This window comes from Manis javanica, chromosome 10 (genome assembly GCF_040802235.1).
Source record: "Manis javanica isolate MJ-LG chromosome 10, MJ_LKY, whole genome shotgun sequence".
Lineage (NCBI taxonomy): Eukaryota > Metazoa > Chordata > Mammalia > Pholidota > Manidae > Manis > Manis javanica.
The window spans coordinates 45,413,046-45,428,820 of record NC_133165.1 but is presented as its reverse complement, the minus strand read 5'-3'; the positions used below and the strand labels follow the sequence as shown (position 1 = coordinate 45,428,820).

At 45.7% G+C, this 15,775-nt stretch overlaps 1 protein-coding gene and 1 long non-coding RNA gene across 5 annotated transcripts in view; both read left to right on the top strand.

Moving 5' to 3' along the window:
- The first annotated feature begins 467 nt into the window (after positions 1 to 467).
- Positions 468 to 2,978, top strand: LOC140844066 (uncharacterized). Its single transcript, XR_012122230.1, has 2 exons — positions 468 to 1,112; positions 1,510 to 2,978. It is a non-coding gene; the product is annotated as an uncharacterized lncRNA (long non-coding RNA).
- Positions 2,979 to 6,305: 3,327 nt separating this feature from the next.
- ITGAL (integrin subunit alpha L) overlaps positions 6,306 to 15,775 on the top strand; it is a 46,271-nt gene continuing 36,801 nt past the window's right edge. Inside the window, exons 1-2 of one of the 4 annotated variants that reach the window (XM_073215311.1) lie at positions 6,306 to 6,548; positions 15,294 to 15,369. The gene's annotated coding sequence lies outside the window, so the exon portion shown is untranslated. Of the gene's footprint in view, positions 6,549 to 12,979; positions 12,999 to 15,293; positions 15,370 to 15,775 lie in introns of those variants that run through there. The other 3 variants (XM_073215313.1, XM_073215312.1, XM_073215314.1) reach the window with 3 other exon arrangements.

The window sequence follows — 15,775 nt, the reverse complement described above, 5'->3', positions numbered from 1 at the left end:
CAGGTCTTTTGTATGCCTGGTGATATTATACTCTGCCTTGAGTTTAGACAGTTCTTTCAGCTAAATGTGAATTCTTATTGTAGCTTTTTTTCCCTTCCTGAAGATGAAAGCAGAGGAATCTACCATCTGCTACCATTCTCTCAAGAATGCTTAGTAACCTAGAATTATTTTGACTTTATATATATTGTCTTTTAAACTGACAGCAGCAGTCTCCCCTGCTGCCCCACCTTTTTAAAGTATCTCGTTTACTGTGCTGGGTATATAGATAATAAATGTGTAATGATAGACAGTTCTAATAGAATTAAATGCAAAAAAGTGCTTTTACCTCTAGTTAACTCTGACATGTTCCAGAGGGCCCTTGGAACATGTCAGAAGATTTTTTCTCATTGGAGAAAGTATTTGACTGGTTTGGCTTGTTTATCTGATATATATATCTATATATATATATATATATATATAGATATATATATTTACCAGAAAAGCACTGTCAAAGAGAATGATGCTAAATTTTGTTAGTGAATGTTTTGTATTACAGAAATATCAGAATTTCCTTATGTCAACTGTCTTACAGTAAGCTCTCATCAGATCTTTAACCATTGTCATTTGTAAGTCTTTTGTCATTTATAGTCAGTTTTATTATTCCTAAACTAGTAAAGAACTAGATTTGAGCAGAACAGGTATTAGTTACATAAGTTTACATAAACTAAAGAAAATGATTTTGTGTCTTTTTGTTTCAAATGTTGCTGATAAAGTGTTTTAACCTTGTTCTCTTAAACTGACAACAGTTTAGTAAATGACTCAGAATTGAAACATCCTTCTCTCTACCTGATCCCTCCAGAGTTTAAAAACTTTCAGTGACTGTTTTTGTATTCCATGGCAGTATGTTTATTTGCACGAGTTCAATAAGAATCTGCTTTCCTTGTGAGAAGACTACTTAAGAACACTGGTTATACTACCAGGGCTTTGACTGGAATGTCATACCTGAGAGACATGTGTATGGACTCAGATGTGAACAACTTTAAGGAACTAAGATTGACTTTATAAAGCCAACAAAGCCCCTTGGAAGAACTGGCCTGGTACCTTGCTTACAGAGTTCCCAGCAGCCTTACCAGGTGAGTAAAGAAGGTCACTTCCTGGCAGGTGCAGAGACCTCGAGAAGAGAAGAATTCATCCAAATCTACAGGTACTGCAGGCAAAGCCTGATGGCAAGTCTGGCTTGGCTGTCTGGCCTCAAGAAGCCTTTAAAAGTTCAATCTGAAATTCCTTACAAAAAGTTCCAGCAAAGCATATTTAAAAGAGCCTGTGTAATCAATTGCTCTTCTTGCTGCACCTGTGCAAATAATCAAGCCAGCTGTTAATTATTTTCTTAACCTAGTTACTTCTAGTAAAAATGAGAGTGATTTTAGAGAGAAGTATTGTTTCAATAATGCAGCCTCCTTCCAGAATAAAAAATCCAACTCCAGATGTTGCTACATAACCTAATAACACAATTTGTTTTATCTTGCCTAGAAGCCACAAAACTGCAAATAGTAATAGAAATGAAACCCAGAATGGAAGCGCCAGCCTTCTGAGGCCCTCTCAACTGACCAGTGATGGAGACCTAGCTGCACCCTTTACTGCGCCCCCTTCTCAGCACGAAGCAGCCAGAGCGGTCATCGCCCCTTTTCCGTAGCAGCAGCTAGAGTCTCTATCTGTAGAAGAAAGAATGAGACCATACCCATAGCCTTCCCTGGTAAAAACAGGTATTTAATCCCTCCTCCCGAGGGATAGTGGGCTTGTAACACTGGAGTGACCCCATGTGTCTCTACTTCTGCCTTCAACTCCTCCCGTGATTTCTGTATCATGGTTCAGCTGGTGCCCAGGTTGCTGTATCATGATGATCTCTCATTCGTAGCTGAATTTGAACCTAGGCATAGATATAAGAGAGAGCCGGTCTCGCTGACCTTAGCTGTGTTGTTAGAGATAGGAGTCGCAGCCAGAGTGAGAACGGGGGCAGCCGCTATTGTCCAAGGGAACCAACATTATGAAGGACTAAGGACAGCTATTGATGAAGACTTAAAGACCATAGAGCAATCCATTACAAAACTTGAAGAATCTCTGACTTCCCTCTCTGAAGTAGTCTTGCAGAATAGACGAGGGCTGGATCTGCTGTTCCTAAAAGAAGGAGGACTGTGTGCAGCTTTAAAAGAAGAATGCTGCTTTTATGCAGACCATTCCGGAATAGTAAGAGATTCAATGTCAAAGCTTAGAGAAGGGCTAGACCAGAGAAAGAAAGAACGGGAAGCCGGCCAAGGGCTATTTGAATCTTGGTTCACTAGATCCCCGTAGTTTACAACCCTGATATCCACTCTGTCTGGGCCCTTACTCATCCTTGTGTTGCTCCTCACTTTAGGACCCTGCATACTAAATCGGCTGATAACTTTTGTTAGAGAAAGAGTGAGTGCCGTTCATGTACTGATGTTGAAGCAACAATATCATTCACTCACCCAACAAGGAAACACAAACCATTCCATGATTGGAATGTCCCTAAAGAGAAGTGGGGAAATGTAGGATCTGAAGAATCAAAAGTTAGCATAAGTACAGCCATCTTAAAGGCTTAAATACCACCCCCTAACCTAGAAGGAGGAAAATAATTAGAATCTTGAAAAACAAGTTAGTCAGCCAGTGTTAAATGTAGTGACCTTTAATTAGCTGACCTCAAATCAGTTAATCATACACAGCAAGCTTATCTTACTAGAACCACCCTAAACATTCCGAAGGTAATCTTATCTAACCAGACCCCAGGATGTGGCCCCGACAAAGATTTATGTGTCTATGAAAAAACACTGTATTGTGATTGTGGAAAATGTTGCCCCCTTTGAAAATGCTATAAAACCTTCTGGCTTTGTGTGCTCAGGGTCCTTGTTGAGACCCGCTGCGTCGGGCTAACTTGGACCCCAGCTAGCTGGTTCCTGAATAAATTCCTCTTGCTTATTGCATCAAGAGACGCCTTTCGTGAGTGATTTGGGGTGGCGTCCTCCTCTGGGAAAATCCAACAGTGCAGCCACCAGAAGAGGAGAGGAGCAGGACAATGGCATGGTTAAGAATGTAGGACTTTAAGATGGCAGCAACATGGGGAAGCACAAATAACTTAAAGATGGTGGCAGAGAGGGGTGGGGGTAGCAAGCTGAGAGAGGTGGGAGACTAAGGTCCTCTGGCAGATCTGAAAAGGAAGAAGGACTGGGCAGAGTAAGAGGCTGACAATTTTTAACTGGAGATCGGGCCAGGAGAACTTGGGTCATTGAACACTTAACATAAAGGTTTGGGTGGAAGCACAAAGTCCAAAAAGCCTGCACATATGGGATTTCACTCCACTCTCCACTCCAGTGGCAGTAACTAATCAAGTCAGTGAGGAGGCTAAAATCGAAAGTTCCCTCAGGTGGCCAGCGAGACTGGTTGTCCAAGGGATACTGAGGCCCAGTCTCAAAGCAAAGAAAGACTAGCTTCCATTTATGAACTTCCTGGGACATATATAAAGTAGCCAAATTAGAAATGAGACACCACAGTGGGATCTGAGCCTCTGCTTTCGAGGGCTGGTTCCCTATGTCTGCGCCACTTCCCAACTAATCCCGCTGAGAGGAGTGCCCAGCATTCCATGCGCGCCAAGTCAGGGGAGACATCCTGGGAGCCTGGATGAGGGACGTCTCCCACACTGCAGGGCCAGGGGTGGGTATCCCAGATGCCTGCAGCAGATGGGCTGAATGCCCAAACCTGGATGTAGCTACAATTTTGGATGGACCAGGTGAAATGGAGTTAGGAAGGGAAACAGACTGGTGGAAACTGAGGGACTCACTGGAAAATAGTCCATGCAGCGGAGAGCAGGCTGAGGTCCCGGGTTGGGGAAGGAGGGGACAGGGTGACCAGTGGCCAGTTGGGACCCCGCGCCCATGCTCCTTCCTGGGTTTTGGCACCAAATATAAGATAAATTCTAACCAAAATAAGCAGGCGACAAGAGGCAACAAAGGGCCAGGCAATTTATTTGAGCGCAATTCCCAGGCGAGGTTCACCAGTCTATGTAAATGGAGGCTGGGGAAGTCACACCCGGTCAGGGAGGTGAGGGCTTATAAGGGGTTAGGTGGGAGAGGAGTGGGCAAGCTATCCTAGGGGTGTGGAGAGGTATGATTGACTAAAGGTGACATGACAAACAACTAGAAACTTTTTTTCCTTCCAAGAGGGAGGAGGCTGACATCTGGGTCTTAGTTGGCACATCAGAAGGATGGAATTCAGGAAGAGCTGTCCCCTTTCCGTATAAGGCACAGAACTTGGGGTCTGGTCTGTTCTCCTTTCATGATATCTCTGTGTTCTGTTTGCATGTCCTTGTTTTTCCTTCCTCCAGCCTAACAGAGGCAATTACATTCCTGGAGTAAAGCATGTTAATCACTGTGTCTAGAAACTTGTTCACCCACTCAAGAATGTGATTCCTGATCAATAAATATGAGAGGTGCTCTTTCAGCACCACTCTTGAGCTGTTACACCTTGAGCCCCCTGGCTGTCCCTTTCAGGTCTTCGATATCTCATTGCGTCTCCTCCCTTGTCTGTGGGTCAGAAGCAGGGAGGGGACTGGCAAAATCCCACAATGGATTTATCTTGCTTTGTTTTTTCCAGAGGCCCTCACCCTACTCATCTAGGCCCATGGTCCCTGTCTCATTTGTAACCCAGCCCTTCTGCAGCCCGGCCCTGTGCAGTCCTGCGTGAGTTCCTGGCTTCCTAGGGTCCTTGGAACTTACCTGTACTTTGTAGTCCTCCAACAGGATGGGAAGAAGTATTCTTTCGTTGTTTGAAACTGAAAACCAGAAAGTGATAAATATGTAAGTGAGCATATTTGCCCACTGGGACATGCATATAAACTGTTATCCTAGCAGCTGAGACTTTGAAATCTTTTCTTGAATTCCTTTTATCCCAGGTGTTGCTACTGACAGAGTCTTGAACTTTCAATCAACTTGAGCCCTAATTCAAGAACCTAAGTTTTGAAGATGGCCTACAGGGAAAACTTCACACAGGAGACGGTTTGATTTGACTCTTAATTCTGCATGACACGATTACAATTTTCCCAAACAGATCCAACTTGTACAACTGGTTAACTACTAGAACTAACAGTTTTTTGTCATGAAGAATGAATGGCTCCAAATTGTTAACAACTTGTCATTCTTAAGATTAGGTGTAGGAGGTGAATGTTTAGAGAAAGTTTTTAACCCTCTTACTTTATATACTTCTGTAATGCTTGAATTTAAAATGTATATTCTTTTTGTAATTTCAGGACAAAAGAGAAGAATTTGGTTAGATGTAAAGTGTTGTACAAAGAATCAAAGGAATCAGTTTGAATTATCTGATTTTTAACTGAATTTGAAAAAGACAATCTGACATCACCTAGTTACCAAGAGCCAACTTGTGCTGTCATAGCTGCCTGTCAGGAGGTTATAGATAATCTGTCTGCAAAAGTCTTCCCTGGGGCAGTGACACTGGAAGTGGCCCTGCAAGTTGATAGGGATTTTCTCACGATACAGCGAGAATCTGAATGTCCTTCCCACTTTCCCAGAAACAAATACAGTTCCTCTATTCTGTTGTCTTTTTACTATTGTTATTTTAAAAAATTACCCAAGTTATACATCCTCATTGTGAAATCAGACAATACAGAAATGTATAAACCTTATTGTGCAAAGGTAACCTCTGTGTGGAGTTTGGTTGTGTGACTTTCAGGGTTTTCTTTGCATACACAAACATATCATTTCAATTTTTTTTTTTGAGATATAATTCACATGCTGTCCCGACCCGCAGGACTATCAACGGGGGTCGACGACCTGGAGGAGAGAATGAAGGGGCAAGAGACACAAAGAACGGACAGCAAGACAGGATGTCTGATCAAGCTGACCAATTTAATTTTTCTCAGGCTCAATTTATATAGGTTGTGATGAAAATATATGTAAAGAGTTGATTGGTCTTCAGTTGGCGCCGGCGGGAACGTGTAGAGAGGTGATTGGGCTTCGGGGGCGCCGGTGGGAACCGAGGACCCGGGAGAGAAGCAGGAAGTTCGCCATCTTGTGGGTGGGGGCCCTTGGGAGGGAGGTTTAAGGGTGGGGCTTTCCCCTGGGGCAGCGGCTGTTCTTGAGAAGCAGGAGTTTGGCAGGGTTAGAAGGCCAGTGGAAAGAACAGAGGAGGAAACATTGCTTAGCAATCTGACTGCAAGATCTATATTGATTTGGCTAGGAGAGCAACTCTGCCTTACTGCATAAATGATTGCTGTTGTCTTAAGACTTACATAACTAGCATTGCTTAAAAGTCCATAGGCTCGCTCCCAGCATCTCCCCCTTTCTTTATTAAAAATTAAGACGATTTTGGTTGAGCAGGCTAAGGGGCGGGGACAGGGGCCTGATCCTCAGTGGATATCTGGTGCGTGAAGAGGACTCTTAGTCATACAGGCTCTGCTAAAGAGAAAGAGTTTCTCTATTAAGCACAAGGTGTCTTTTTCCTGAGGAGAGGAGGATGCAGGACACAAACCTTTATGCAATCAGGTATGTCCCTCAAGGAACCCAGGGCAGGCATTAGCCTTTCTTTTGCAGTGCTTTGCCTCGCATCCCCCTTAGTACTCAACCGGCACTCAGAGACTCCTGGGAGGGTCGCGCTGGTGCTTACTTTTGCTGAGAAGAGATAGAAGGGGGTGCTTCGTCGTCGTCATCACTCTCGCGAGCTAGTTTGTGATAGTGGACTTGGATAGGTTTGCCAACAAGGGTATCTATTTGTCTCTTTGTAAGGGTTGTCAAATGTTTAAGAGCCCAAGGGCCAAAAGACAAGAGCAATATCAATCCTATGAGGGGGCCTAGGAGAGAGGGCAAGAGAGTAGTAAGCCATGGGGAGGCTGAAAACCAATTTTTATACCAACTTTCATCTTGCTCTCTTTCTTTCTTTTTTCTAACCCTTCTCTAACTCTTTTCATACTATCTCTAACTACTCCTGTTTTATCAGCATAGAAGCAGCACTCTTCTTTCAGGGCGGCGCAAAGCCTGCCTTGCTGCAGAAAGAGTAGGTCGAGCCCTCTGAGGTTTTGGAGAACTACTTCAGCGAGGGACGTGATTGAATCTGTCAGGTCAGAGATTCCTTTCTGCAATTCTTGGATATATTGATCTATAGTGGCACTGAGCTCGTGATAGTGGGAGTTAGAAAGAAGCAGAGAAGATATGCCTGTGCCTGCACCTACAGTCCCTAGGCCAAGCAGAACAGCGATAGTAACAGCAGTAATGGGTTCTCGGCGGGAGCGTTTAGGGAGGGAAGGGTCTGAAGATTGTTCCCAGATATGGAAGAACTCATCAGGCTGGTAGTAAATGAGCCTGGGTGTAACTTTTATGAGAACACAAAATCCATGCTCTTGTAAAATGGGATTGTAGGCACAGGGGGTGAGTCCGTCTAAGCAGGCCCACCAGGTGTCATTGGGGGGAACTATAAATTGGGGTCCCCATCCAATGGAGAAGATTTCTCGACAGAGGTGGGTGTACTCATGAGGGATCTTTTGAAGAGTGTTAGTTATACAAGTCCTGTTACGGACTACTTGGGCTAAGGTTAGGCCTTCCCAACTAGCGCGTTTCCAACAGCAGTTGTAGGTATCATTGGAGGTGGAGAAGTTGCCAGGGATGGCAGCACCTTCATAAAAAAGGGGGGAAGAGTGGTAACATAACCAACATTCGGCGGTAAGCTCAGGAGTGGTGGAATTAAGACTAAGGAAGGTTTGATTTATAAGGGTGAGGACAAGGTCTTTAGAGCTCGCTAGGGTGAACACTGGCAGTGTAGGGGAGGGTTTAAGACTGCTAGTTGTGAAGCTATGGTTAGGCGAAAGGGCGGAAGGCTTCGGTGGAGGAGGGTGCTTCTCACCTAGGACTGTATTTGGGCCTATAGCAGCAGAAGGGGTGGCAGGGAAATCTTTAAGGAGTTTAATAGTAAAGGTGATGCCTATCATAATGTTCTTTATAGAAACGAAGACCCCAAGTGTATCCTTGTGCCTAACTTGAGGCTTTTTTCTCTTCTTCAGTGAGTGTGATAGAAAGAGGATGCACCAACCTTTGGTAATATTTCTAGGGAAGCACTCGAGGAGTGCTTCAGGGTATTTTTGCCCTTTAAAAGGGTGGTGGGTATAATTGGCTTTGGCAGTAATATAATCCCAGGAGGAGGAGGGTCTCCAGTAAGTATCTCTCATGGTCTCACACCCCCATGACGCACAATAATAGTCTGTCTTGCCTCCGCATTTATGAAGGAGGCTACGGGGTCGGTGCTGCCTGGCGACAAATATAAAAGGAATATGATCTAAGAACTGACTGGCGCCCTGCATCAGAGCAACCGGGGGTGGCGAGACCTGCACGAGAGATAAGGGGTGCTTCACTCTGCTCGAAAAGATGTTCTACTCCCCAAGGGGCTCTTGCACCTAGGGCTAGCTTACAGAGATCAGGTTGTAAAACGCTTGGCCACCAGACGTCTGGCGAGGTTTGAGAGTGGGACCAAACATCTCCTCTTTCAGAAAGCACTATCCAGGTGTAGTTCCAGGGAAAGTGTCAGGATCTCGCGGGTTGCTGCGCTGGCTGATGGCTCAGAGCTGTGGTCATGATCAGGAGGATGAGGATTTTTGGCAACTGCATCTGCAATTGGAAAAAGAATTTGTCTCAGGCGGAGATGGAAGCTCCAGTCTGGACTGTGGTAAGTTAGCAGTTTTAACTAGCCTTTCAGGGAGCCATCGAGGCTCGGAGTTTTGTTGGTCATAAATGCAGATGGACCCTCGGCCCCAGATAATAACGGGGTCGGGACTTTTCCATGTGAAGGTCAGTGGATCTTTCCATTTTACTAACGCTTGAAGTTCATTGGTTTTAGGGTGCCATAACCGATCAGCAGCTGAGCGTCCGTGGGAGTCAAGCGGCAAGAAGTTAATGACAAACAAGGCATGGCTAAGTTGATTGTGGGGGCTGATGGTTGTATAGAGGAGGGGATTGTTCTTGAGGCGGGAGAGTGTGTTTTTAAGAGTTTGATGAGCTCGCTCTGCAATTCCTTGTCCTTGGGGATTATATGGGATGCCTGTGATATGTTTTATTTGGAAGTCAGAACAGAAGCGCTAGAATTTAGCTCCTGTGTAACCTGGCCCATTGTTGATTTTTATGATCTTCGGCTTGCCTAGCACTGTAAAACAGTGCAAGGTGTGGGTAATGACATCTTTAGAAGCCTCTCCAGTAAGGGGTGATGCAAAGATAAAACCACTAAAGGTATCTATAGTAACATGGAGGTACTTCATCTTCCTAAAGGGGGTGAAATGAGTGACATCTATTTGCCAAATTTCATTCGGGATTAGTCCCCAAGGGTTCACTCCTAAATGAGGAACAGGAAGATGTGGAGCGCAGTCATTACATTTTTTGACAATTTCTCAGGCTTTCTCTCTGGTAATTTTGAACATGAGTCGCAGAGTATTTGCTGAAAGGTAGTGGAGGGAGTGAGCATGCTGAGCTTGACTTAGGGGTGTACTGCTGAAGGCTAGCGCTATTAGGGGAAGGGTACGGGCGGCTTGATCAGCAAGGGCATTGCCTGCCGAAAGAGGGCCGGGGAGTCCTGTGTGAGCTCGCAAGTGGCCAATGAAAAAGGGGTTGGAGCGTCGGAATATGAGATATTGAATTTGTCTGAACAGATCAGCGGCGTTGGAGGAAGGCTTAATAAAGGGAGTGGTTTCTAGGAGAGGTACTGAGTGGGCTATGTAAGAGCTATCTGTATAGAGATTGAAAGGGGTATTAGAGAGCGATTGAAACACTTGGAGGACTGCATGAAGTTCAACAAGTTGGGCGGATGAAAAGGGAGTGGGCAGGGAGATGGGGGTTTTATTTTGAATAACATATGCTGCCCGCCCTGTTGCTGAGCTGTCTGTGAAGACGAGGAGGGCTTCTCGCAAAGGAGAGGGGGAGGTAACTTTGGGAAAAACGAGGGGATGTAGTCTGCTAAACTGAATTAAAGGGTCAATGGGATAATGATTATCTATGGTCCCAGCAAAGGAGGCACAAGCGATACCCCAGTCATCGTTGGTTTGTAGCAACCAATCTATCTGCTCTGTAGTATATGGAACAACAAGGATATCGGGATCTTTACCAAAATACTGTCTGCTTAGTTTTCTTCCTTTTATAATAACAGAGGCAGCTAGGGAAAAGTAACGTGTTAGAACTTTCACAGGTTTGCTAGAGAGGTAGACCCAAAGAAGAGGCTTGCCTCGTTGTTCAAGGGTCTTGGTAGACTGCCAAAAAACTCCTACTGGAGCATGGGTGGTGGCAGGAGTAGTCAATCTGAAAGGAGGTTTGTAGACAGCTTGATTTATCTGTTCTATATAGCAGCAACTGCTAGGGGTGTTAGGGTGCAGGGGGAGAGGGGATGTGAGTCGCCTGCTAGTAAATTGTTTAAGGGAGTTAAGCTTTCAGGGGGGAGTTTCAGGTATGGACTTAAAAACTGTAGGTTGCCTAGCAATTTTTGAAAGTCATGCAGCGTTTTAAGGGAAGAAATGTGGAGCTCTCTTTTGGGTGTGAAAATTCAGTGAGCTTGGAGGCTATAGCCCAGGTAAGTATAGGGTTCGGAAAACTGAATTTTATTGGGAGCAATTTTCAAGTGGGAGGCTTCAAGGGTTTCTAGGAGGTGTTGGAAAAGGCAATACCTTGAGCTTCATCAGGGGAAGCAATAAGTATGTCATCCATGTAATGAAGGAAGTAAATATGAGGCCATTGTCTCTTAACGGGGTCTAGAATTTGGGCTACGAATTTTTGGGCTAAGGTAGGGCTATTCACCATACCTTGGGGAAGAACACGCCATTCATACCTAGGCGTTGGTTTGTTAAAGTTGATCTGGGGAAGGCTAAAGGCAAAATGGATACAATCATCTGGGTGGAGGGGAATAGTAAAGAAGCAATCTTGCAGGTCTATAACAATCTTATAATAGTTTATGGGTATAGCAGCAGGGGATGGGAGGCCGGGCTGCAAGGTGCCCATAGGGACCATAACTTTATTAATGGCTCGAAGGTCTTGTAGGAGCCTCCATTTGCCTGATTTTTTTGTGATGATGAAAATGGGGGTATTCCAAGGAGAACTGGAAGGCTCAATATGGCCTGCTGCCAGTTGCTCCTGCACAAGCTGCATGGCGGCATGTAATTTTTCTGCATTTAGGGGCCACTGATCAACCCAGACAGGCTCGGTAGTTTTCCATGTTATTTTATCGGCATGTTGCTGGGGTACAGGCATGATTGTGGCCTCTAGGAGAAAGGGGATCCTAGTCCCTTTCTCTGAGTATTTGATACGATGGTCACAGGAGTTTTAATGCCTTGTGCATTCTGTCCTAACCCTTGGCCGGGCAAGTAGCCTTGTGTCAGCATTTGCTTGGTTACTAACTCATTTGGGCTACACATAATAATATTCATTTGAGAGAGAATGTCTCGTCCCCACAAATTGACTGGAACCCTAGGAATTACAAAAGGAATAACTGTCCCTGAATTCCCTTCTTGGTCTGACTAATGAAGGGACTGGGAACTAACTTAAGGGTTTTGTGACTGTCCGATTCCCTGTAGGTGGGTGGTGGAGTTTGTAAGGGGCCAGGAAGGGGGCCACTGCTCTTTGGCAATAACAGTGGCATCTGCTCCTGAGTCTAGGAGGCCTTGAAAGGCTTTCCCATTTAAGGACAGAGTTAGCATGGGGCGGGCACGCATAATTTGTTGAGTCCAATAGACATCTGTGGTGCCTATGTCACTCGTTTCATGGTGCTCTTTAAGGCACTTATTGGAGGAAGGGATAAGGGGTAGGAGAAGAAGTTGGGCAAGGGTATATTCTGCTGGAATATATAGAGGGCCTTTAAGAGTGGAGGCTAGGATCTGAATTTCTCCTTTGAAATCTGGATCAATTACTCTAGGGTATATTTGAAGCCCTTTTAGGGAGGCTGAAGCGCATCCCAGAATTAAGCCGAAAGTGTTAGGGGGGAGGGGCCCTCGGATGCCCATCTGTAGAAGCTTTGTCCCTTCTTCTGGAGTCAATATTGTACTGGTGGTGGAACAGAGGTCCAATCCTGGGCTGTTTTTTGTGGCTCTCCAGAGGTCTGAAATTGATTTTGGGTTACTGTCGGGGGGATGAACCCAATTGCCCTGGGGTTCATCTTCTGCAGGGGGGCCGGCAGCTGCCCCCTGAAGGGGTTTCCCTGGTTCTTAAAAGGGAGGGGCAGACCATGTATATCGGTTTTTGACTGGCATTCTTTGGCCCAGTGATATCCTTTATGACATCTGGGACAAGGGGTGGAGGGGGGGACGGATTAACTGGTCTTGGGGGTATTGCAAGGATTATTAAAAGGGGGTGGATTGGGGTCAGGATTGGGAGGCCGAGGGACTCGGGGCTGTGGGCAGTCTTTGGCAAAATGGCCAGGCTGCTTGCAATTAAAGCAAGTTTTTTGTGTTGAGGCAATGCCTGCCCTCTGCAAGGCAACTTCGATAGCCAGTCCAATGGCATGACTAGTTCCGGCGCCTGCACAGAGGCGCACGAAGTCGGACACTGACTCTTTGCGGTGATGCTGAAGCAGTTCTTGACAGACCAGATTAGCATTCTCAAAAGCCAGCTGTTTAATAAAAGGGTTGTCGGGCTCTTGGATTGCGAACATGTGCAGAGGCGGCTGACAAAAGAGCTGTAAGGCTCGTCTGCTTCCTGCCATATCTTAGTAACAGCGGCAGTAGCGGCTCTTTTAGGGGGTAACTTTTTCCAGGCTCCGAAGCCAACTTGTCTAACTTGAGCCAAGAGGCCTGTGGGAAAGTGTGCTTGGACTGCTTGAGTGTTATAAGGAGCTTTTTTTTTGCTGTCCAGTCTCAGGAACTGGGTCGGGTTAGATTTTTACTTTCGATTTCTTTAGCGAATTTGGCAAGCTCGGCTTTCCAAAGAACAAAGTCTCCCCCATTTAAGGCTGCGCGAGCAAGCTGATGGAATTCATTTGGGGTAAGCCAATCATTGGTGATAGATTCTAACAGAGCTAGAGTAAATGGGGCGGTAGGCCCATAATTGGAAACAGCTGACTTGAGCTTCTCTAGAGCTCGGATATCTAGGGGTGAAAAGGATGTTCTTTTTATAGGGGCTGGGTCTCTCATCCCTGGAGGCCTGTCGCTAGGACACGGGCCTCTTTCGGCTCGGTCTTCAGGGCTATCGTTTAGATGGTCATCTCCATCGTCGTGCCATGAATCTCTCTGGGCTTTATCATCAAGAGTAGTACTCACGGGACTTTCTTGTCTCATATCAGGATCAGTGCTCTCTTCTTCAGGGTTATCGGGGTCAAATAACTTAGGGGAGGGGCTCCGGGGAATAGAAACCCCACTCTGTAGGGAGACAGGAAAAGTCAGGACAGGGTTGGGGATTTTTTTGTTTTGTGAAAAAGTGATTTCGAGGGAGGGGGAGTTCTTTTAGAGGAAGAATTTGGGATGTGGGTTAAATGGGTTAGTTTGGAGAGCTCTTGATCTAGGTCGCGAATGGCTTGTAGGAGTTGGATTTGTTCTTTTCTATTTTTGACCATCTGTCTGAGGACTGAGAGGTCATTTGCAGCATGTAACGCACACGGGAGAGAGAGGAGAAGGTGGGAAACATTTGGTCAAGAACAGGGGAGTGATACCATGGCGGGGGAATGAAGGGTGGTAAGGTTACTGCTTGTGGGTGAAGTGCAGAGGCAAGGGCGATGGTAGTGGCCTTAGGTGGCCAGTCAGGATTGTTATAATGCGCTGCCTCTTCTTCTAAAGTGGCTTCATCAGCGGGATCAAGGGGCTCAGCAGGACTTAAGTTGATGAGGCTAGGGTAAATATTTGGGGGAGGGATAGCAGGGAGAGGACGGGAGTCAGCGGAGTTATTAGGGGAGGAAACTTTTTCCATCAGTGACAGGGAAAGAGACTCGACAGTCGGTAAGGGTGGAAGTCTGTCCGATATTTGAGAGGGGTTTGCAGCGGAATCTGAAGGATGTTCTTTGAGAGAAGGGGAGGCTGGCCGAGAAGCCTCGGAGGGGGGACGAGAGCGGGATCTCATGGTTTTTTTCTCCCTCAATGACAACTTTTTGTAAATCGGGCCACTCACGATGAACGCGCAAGATATCATTGATAAGGTTCCAATACCTAAATGCTGATGCAGGTACTTTTTCTTGACTAAAAACTCTGTAACAGTCTTGAAGGCAATCGCCTACTCATCGCCATTTCTTTTCACTAATGGTCCCTTCTTGAGGGAACCAGGGACACACATCTTCAATAAAGACTAAAAAACGTTTCAAATCTTTTTTCTTAACCCTTGTTCCTCGTGTCCTGAGGGACTCTTTGAGTCCAGCTACAAACAAATCTTGCGAGGATGCTTGCCCCATGACTTACCTTCTCAAATGTGTCGCCGATTGAGTATATACGACTCTGTCTCACGCCGGGTTCAGAACATGGCGACTCTGGCAAGGGTCTCATAGCTGCAGACACCTCCTTTCATGGGTGGGTCCACCCTCCTGGGGGCAACGTTCTCGCCTCTCCGGTCTGTCGGGCCCGTTGAGCGCCAGTTGTCCCAACCCGCAGGACTATCAACGGGGGTCGACGACCTGGAGGAGAGAATGAAGGGGCAAGAGACACAAAGAACGGACAGCAAGACAGGATGTCTGATTAAGCTGACCAATTTAATTTTTCTCAGGCTCAATTTATATAGGTTGTGATAAAAATATATGTAAAGAGGTGATTGGTCTTCAATTGGCACCGGCGGGAACGTGTAGAGAGGTGATTGGGCTTCAGGTGGCGCCGGTGGGAACCGAGGACCCAGGAAAGAAGCAGGAAGTTCTCCATCTTGTGGGTGGGGTCCCTTGGGAGGGAGGTTTAAGGGTGGGGCTTTCCCCTGGGGCAGCGGGTGTTCTTAAGAAGCAGGAGTTTGGCAGGGTTAGAAGGCCAGTGGAAAGAACAGAGGAGGAAACATTGCTTAGCAATCTGACTGCAAGATCTATATTGATTTGGCTAGGAGAGCAACTCTGCCTTACTGCAGAAATGATTGCTGTTGTCTTAAGACTTACATAACTAGTATTGCTTAAAAGTCCATAGGCTCACTCCCAGCAACATGCCATAAAACACTTTAAGTGTACAATTTCATGGTTTTTAATATATTCACATTTAGTTGTGCAACCATCACCACTATCATTGTATCACTCTGCAAAAGAACCCTGTATCCATAGCAGTCACTGCCCTTTCCCCACTCCCCCAATCCTGGCAACCACTAATCTACTTTTTGTCTCTATAGATTCATCTATTCTTGACATTTTACTACCAAACCCTCAAATCCAGATTTGTGTGCCTGACGCCCAGTAAGCCAATCTGTAAGTCACTGTGTTTGAAGCAGAGAAAGCTCTACTATCAGGACAGCACCCTAACAAGAAGGCAGAGGAGCATTCCCAAATCTGCCTTTTTGGTTGAGCTGAGGGATGGTTTATATATGATCAGCAAAGAATGTGTGGGTTCAGGCAGAAACTGAGGGGTCTTGACATTTCTCAAAGTTATGCACTGATTTCAGCCTTCTGACATCATCCAGAGGTCTTAGTATGCTTTATGTTGGTCTTGAAGTATTCCACGTTAAAACTGGAGTATTTTATGTTGAACTATCAATTCTGCAACACTGAGTTTGTCAACCAACATCAACCAACTTACCCTCTGTTTACAGCAATCAGCTTCAGGAAAGAGGAGATAAAATAAGGTTAATAATTCTTGCATGAGGTTACCAGGGAG